At 36.5% G+C, this 7,446-nt stretch overlaps 1 pseudogene; it reads left to right on the forward strand.

The window, feature by feature from the left end:
* Positions 1-7,107: 7,107 nt before the first annotated feature.
* Positions 7,108-7,208, forward strand: LOC117064332 (annotated as a pseudogene).
* The last annotated feature ends 238 nt before the right edge of the window (positions 7,209-7,446 follow it).

The following is a 7,446-nucleotide window of genomic DNA, read 5'->3' on the forward strand; positions in this document are numbered from 1 at the left end:
TATTTGTAATATTGTTTACTTTAGCAATTTTTTATTTCTTGAACAGCCTTCCTAGAGTTTTAAAATCCTTTTGTTAATTATTTATAGGAAAAAACTCAATTTTATTATTTATTATATTGTTGAGGTTTTTTTGTTGCCCATTTCACTTGTATATGATTTAATTGTTATTTTTCTCCCTTTTACTGTTTGTATTAATTCTATTATTTTTCTGGCTTTATCAGTTAAAAGTTTACTCATAAATTGCCAATCTTTGTTTATATTAAACAGAGAGTTTGGAAGCATATATTTAAATTTATATTTAAATTTAAATACCATTATAGCTCAAAAAGTTTGTGTATTGATTTATTTGCTAATTACCTCTAAATACTATTTTATTTCTCTTTTTCCTTTAATTCAGAATTTATATAGGTTTATACACTTAAAACATTCAAAACTTTCTTCATTATCCAATTTTACATTGTTGATAGCTAAATTTACTAAGATGCTGTCAAAAGATATGGCTGATATGACATTAATTATTTAAAACATAGGCTGAGTACAGCGGCACATGCCTGTTACCCTAGCACTTTAAGATGCCGAGGTGGGCAGATCGTTTAAGCTCAGGAGTTCAAGACCAGCCTAAGCAACACGGTGAAACTCGGTCTCTACAAAAATTACAAAAATTAGTAAGGCATGGTGGCACACACTTGTGGTCCCAACTACTAGGGAGGCTGAGGTAGGAGGATCACATGTGCCCAGGAGGTTGAGGCTGCAGTGAGTTGAGATCATACCACTGCACTCCAGCCCAGGTGACAGAGCAAGACCTTGTCTCAAAAAATAAAAAAATAAATAAATAAATAAACAAAACAAAATAAAATAAAATAAAATAAAATGTTGAAAAACTTCTTTTCCTCCTTAGAATGTAATCAAATTTTTAAAAACTGTTCCATGTATATTTGAAGAAGTCTATTTTATGAGCATAGAGTTTTACAAGTATTTATTAAAAATTTTGAAATTGACATAGAGGTGGATGGGTATATTCCAATTTGTTAAAATGTTTATTTCAATCTTTTAGATGTTGACTTTTTATCTGCTTGATCTTTGGGTATCTAAATAGATATATTAAAATATTTGGTATAAAATATTTATTTTCCTAATTATATTAATTTTTGCTTCATATATTTTGACATATTCATGCCTATAGTTGTTATATATTATCAGAATTGCTCCTTTTATCACTATATCACTACTCTCTGCTGTCTGACGTATGTTGTATGACATTAATGTTACTATATTGTTAATAAAGCATTCCTTTGATTATTGTCTTTCATATTATGTTTTTTAATCTCTTTCTCATTTTTAATAATTATATGTCACTTTGTTTTAATGTATCTTTTAAAACAGCATAAAAGGATTTTAAGACTGTATTACATTTTCTTATATTAATAAGAAAGCTTAATCTCTTTATATTTATTGGAGTTATTGATATATTTGAACTATTTCTACCATACCTAGTGTTTTCTGTTTATAATATTTTTCTTTTTTACATTTTTATTTTCCTTCCAATATTTATTTAATTATCAGAATTTTATTTATTTCCTTTGTTTTTCTTTCTTCTTCTGGTTTGGAAGCACTGCATTATATTTATATTATTTCAAGTGTTTAGCCATAAATATATAGGTACGTTATGCATAGATTATAATGTTACTGGAAGGAAGGTCATGAGTGGGAGTTGTCCAGGTCCTTGGTGTTTTGAACAAAGGACTGAACAAAACACACAAAGTAACAGGAAGGAAGCAGGGAAAGCAGGAAGCAAGCACTCCACAGGGTGGGAGTAGGCCCTGGCATGCAGCTCAGAGGGTTTGGGTACACAGTTTCCTGGGTTTTAAGTACCCCTTTTGACGTCCCTTTGGGCTACCCCGATCTGGATAAAGGATTTGGTCCATGGCTAATTAAAGACTGAGGTGAATTGGTGCCCTATGCAGATGAAGGGATGGCTTATCCTTGGCCCACTGCCAATCCAGGGCACTTTCCCATTCCTTCTGTGATGTGGTGAAAGGGGGAGGGTTGCAGAGAGAGTAGCCTTTGATCCTTTGTTACTTGGGCAGCGGGAGATGCAGTTTTTCCTTTTGGTTGAGCTTTAGGATGTTGACCTTAGTTGGCTTTAGGTTCCCTGTGCCCAGAACCAAGTGCTTCCCTTTTGATCCAGTTTTCGGAAGTTATCGTGAATTGGCCTTAGATTCCCTGCCTCCCAGACCTTGGTGTTTTCCTTTTATTCAGCTTTAGGAAAACTGCTTTTTTTGCTGGTCTTTTTAAACTTTAATATTCATTATTTTTACTATTATCTGTCTAGGGGTCAATTCCCTTTGTATATCCCGTTTTTTACTTTTACATAAACTTTCAGTTTTTAGACTTCAGCTTGAATTTCTTCAATTTGAAAACATTCAGCCACTGTGCTTCGGATGTTGCCTTTTCTCATTCTGTTTAATCTTGTCTTTGAGAACTGCCAGTATAAGTAACCATGTTCCAAGGCCACTTGCTGCAATAAACATGTAGCCATGATAGTTACAATATCAAAGGGAGAGAGGATGAGGTATGCATTGACTCACCTTGCCATCTGGACAGAAGTCTGTTTTTCTCTGTAGCATTGTTTCTCCTGTTGTCTGGTTAGGACAACAAGGATTTTACAGAATGTAACGCCCATCCTTTGTTTGACTTGTTTCTAATTGCTGTATCCAAGATAGGGTGCTTGAAAGAACAGGATGCTGGCTTTGATTCTGATTCTTCCATTTGCTGCAAAGGGATACTCTGCTCTGAAACAAGATGCTACAACAAGGTGTTCTGATGAGCATAGGACAATACCTGGGTTTGTGTCCATTTCCACATCTGTAGTATAGACATGCATTATTTCTTAACTAATATGACTCTTATGGTATTAAATAGGTTGATATTTTTAATGTGCTTGAAAGAATGTTTTCAGGTTCTATCCTTTCTTCCCTATACACCTCTATCATCTCACACTCCATATCTTACAAACATTATTTCCTAATTATCTCAAACCCCCATCTGCTATCTACCCTGCCTCTGCTTCAGCTCAGACTTTCGTTACTGCTCACTGGACTGCTGTAATACTTTCCTAAACTGCCTTCAAGCCTCCAGCTTCATCACACTTGAATCCATCCTCCACAATGCCACCAAAATTCTTTCTGAACTGCAAATCTGTTGACATTACTACTATTCAGAATTTTGTGGTGGATTCTAATTGCTGTCATGTACCTTGGTGTTACCTATTTTAGCTTCTGGCCTTGTTTCTGCAAACTCCTCTCAACCTGTGATTTTCTACTGACCTCTCTTTTCGGTTCTCTTGATCTGTATTCAGTTCCCTAATTGTTTATGTTCTCTCTGTCCTCTGCTTGTGTCCATGTTGTTCCCATTTGATATACCCTACCCAACCATGACCACTTGGCTAATGATCACTCATTTCCCAAAGGTCAATGCCAGCAGCTCCTCTTCCTGACAGTGTTTCTAATCTCAATCCCTAGGATGAGGTCGAGAAGCCTTGTTCATTTTGGATAAGTGCAGATACTATGGCACTTACTCCTCTGTATTGTGATTTTGTCTCAAAGGTCATTTTGTTGCTTCTTTCATTGATTCTAGAGTGAACTCCTTGAGGGTAGGAACCAAATGCTTCTAATGTCTGTGCCCAAAAAGTAAACGCTTGGCACAGTGAGACAGCTTAACAAATATTTGCTAAATTCATGAATAAGTTATTCACTTAATGAATTTCAATAAATAATTCACATTGAGGCTTGTGGAATAAAGATGGCTAATATCAATGAATTAGGATCCTTTAAGACTTATTTTTAATATTACCTTATACTTTAAAAGGTGAGAAGTGAACACCCACCTGCTGATCAGCAATTTGCTAGCAGGCATATTGAGTCACATAAAGGATGTAAGATAATTTTGGGTACTCATGATGCTGAGACATTAAAAGAAACAGCTAAATTTTTCTATAGTAAAACACAGGTTGTTATTTTGAGCCTTAACGTCCCCAACAATTTTGTAAAATTCTTATTATGTTAGAGTCCTAGTCTTTTTCATCGATCTACTCCCTTGAAGTAAATGCTTAATAAAGATATGGCCACCCCTACCTCTGCCTGCCCACCCACCTCTGTCATCTTCACCTCTGTAGCCTCTAACACAGTATGGTCACCCTTAGCCTTTTGGTTCATGCGTTCTATTCCTATTAATTTCAGAAAATGGCAACTGCCAAAGCAATAAGAGTGAATTTAATTTAAAAAATGCAATCATGTTCTGGCTTGTGCCGAACTGGACTTGGAAGTATTTGTGACTGTGATTTAGCATTATTTCTGGGGAGAGAGTCTCCCTGTTTAATACTAATAGTCTTCCCAGGAAGTTTCATTAGAGTGGACTGCAATTTTTATTGCTCAGGATTTAACAAACTCCAATCTAAAGTCTCAGTGCCACTTTCGTCCAGCCTCCCAGTCTCAGATGAAATTCTAAATTCTAACAATGTCAGCCCAGGACTCAGCGCATCACCCAAGTTTCTTTGCTGAATCTCATACACCAGAGACCTCACGCCTCTTCCCTTCTCATGAGCACCTTTCTCCTGAAATTTCTCTGCTCAACACTCCTGACAACAACCTGTCTGCAGATGCACCAACAGCTGCTCCTGCTGAAAAATGGGCTTGTCTGTCTCATGGGGGCTATGATTTCTGGCATATGCATGCCTCCTACTGTCTGTTTGGTTTTAAAGCAATTTTCGGCACACCTGCTTGCTTGAACTTTACTGACAAGCCCTCTTAAGAGTTCACTGAAGAAAAAAATATCTGCTTCCTAGGTACTTCCCTGTAATTCTAAATTTCACTTTAAATCTCCCAGTAAAGTGTTTACCCCTGTGAATGGAGAGACAATCTGTGTTGAGACGGTCCCGCTGCCTCAGGCAGGATCTCATCAGCTCTCATATCACAGCAGATAGAGAAAGGGATGATCCATTAGGGCAATAAGGCCAACTTGTTCCTACCACCAAAATTGCTCCTTAGAGTGCATTTGCTACTGCCTTGTCCAGTCTGGTTTTTACTGTCACCTATGAAATTACATCTCACTTAAAAAATTCTCCAGTTGGATGGTTCTGCTCTTATGGTTTTGACTCTACCAGCTTTTTGTGTGTTTGTTTTGTTTCTTTTTTTTGAGTCAGTCTCTTAGAAATACCACTCAGTTCATTTTTACTCTAGTGTCTAGACTTGCTTTATAGGAGTTCTCCATAATGTTGCCCTTTGGATTATTCTCTTTAAGATTCACCATTTAGTCTATCCATGGGTTATGCAAAAAGTGGGTATTTAATCTGATTGTAAACAACAAACCAACAATTGAAAAACAAACAGACTGTTTTTTTTTTTTTTCTCTTCTTTTGGTTTAGGGGCCTTGAACTTAAGGTAATGGTCTCAACATTCCAAGGTAGTCCCTGTGTGACCATAGCATTGCTCAGTGTCAGAAACCACTCCTGATTATTTCTCCTGTGGAACTGGCAGGTGCTCTCAATTGTAGCCAAGGTTTTTAGGTCCACCCATCTCAAGCATTGCAAAGCAAGTGAATTTGGGAGTAAATGTACATTTCTGAAGTAGGTTCGAGTCAGCTAAACTTCATACAAAATAATGAGCAACAGTGGTCTACATGCAATTGTAGGAAATTTCACTAATATCATGAAGGTAATGTGAGTATGGCTCATGAAAGATATCTCAAAACCCAAACCAATAAGCATTATGAAAGGAAGTGATGGGTGGACATGGATGGACTTTTGAATGATGTCACAATGTCCAAAAAAAAAAAAAATGTATATATATAGAAGAAGCAAGACAGAGTCCACACAGGACAAAAGCCAGTGCTATGAATTCCTTGCATATAGAATGTGACCAATGATGTGATCATTATTTAAATAAATATAACTACTAAGTGTCATATTTACTTAAACACTGGATGTAGGTATACAGTGATGCAATGGATATTATTATTCCTGATGACTTCTGTTATAATCAGTGATGGTCAAGCTACTCAGTGAATCAGTCGGGATATGAACTCAGGCAATTCTGATTTTAAAGCCAATACTCTTTACATTCTGTCTCAAGGCCCCTGTGGCTTCCATTTCTAGATAAAGCATAATGTAACCTCAGCCACTAAAATCGTGTTGCCATTGGTGCCATCTCTCATTCTCTCTTCATCTTCTTTTATTCTGTTTCTATGCCTGTACAAAAAGGCAGCTGCCCTGGGAGTGGACTCTGCAAGGACACCATATGCATTCACATTCCAGCTCTGCTTCATGCATGCTCTATGAAACCTGGGCAAGCAAAGTAACCTCTCTGAAACTCATGTTTGTCATCTGTAATGTGGGAATAAAAATCTTGAACTAGGCCGCTGAGAGATTAAGCACCCAGTAGACAATAGGTGTGAAGCAATTATTAATTGCCTTCTTTTTCCCTGTCAATTTGCTGGCTCCAGATTGGATACAATCTTCCTGCTTTGGCCTTGAGTCTCCCTCCTTACAAAATTCAATTCCATTTACTGAGCATCTGAACATAATTGGCACCTAATGAATACATGTTCAGTGAGTGAAAGACCTCTTCAAAGCTCAGATATCCTCAGGACTCCGAAGCCCTGCCTGAGCCTTGTGAAGATCTCTGTAACTGCCTTATATCCCCACATTGGTTTATGCCCATTCATTATTGTTTACCATATTGGCTTCTAGTTTTTCTTAATATATCATAAGTTTCTCAAGAGCAAGGACTATGCCTTACTTTTCTTTGTAAACTTAGCTATTACAAGATATCCTGAATATTTGACAAATTACTATTTGGAAGATTTAAATTGAATCATTATTCTAATATCCGTAGTTAACACTGATTAATCTTGCCTGTAATATTAATTCCTGGAAGTATTTGAAAATATGATGAAGGGAATAAAAAGGTTAGTGCTCACTTCTGCAGCACATATACTGAAAATAAAACAATACAGAAGGCTGGGCACAGTGGCTCACACCTGTAATCCAAGCTCTTTGGGAGGCTGAGGCAGGTGGATCACGAGGTCAGGAGTTCAAGACCAACCTGACCAACATGGACCCTGTATCAAAAAAGGAAAAAAAAATACAGTAAAGATTAGTATGGCCCCTGTCCAAGGATAACACAAAAATTTGAAAAATGTTTCATAGTTTTTGCCAAGATATAGAATCAAACTAAGTGTTCATCAGCAGATGAATAAATAAAGAAAATGTGGTATATGTACACAATGGAATACTATTTAGTTATACAAAAGAATGAAATTCAGTCATTTGCAGCAACATGCAGCAATATGGATGAGCATGAGATATTATGTTAAGTAAAATAATTCAGGCACAGAAAGGTAAATATCACATGTTTTCCCTCACATACAGAAGCTTAAAAAGTTAATTTC

The sequence above is a fragment of the Trachypithecus francoisi genome, unplaced genomic scaffold, assembly GCF_009764315.1.
Source record: "Trachypithecus francoisi isolate TF-2019V2 unplaced genomic scaffold, Tfra_2.0 Lachesis_group19, whole genome shotgun sequence".
NCBI classification, from domain to species: Eukaryota; Metazoa; Chordata; class Mammalia; order Primates; family Cercopithecidae; genus Trachypithecus; species Trachypithecus francoisi.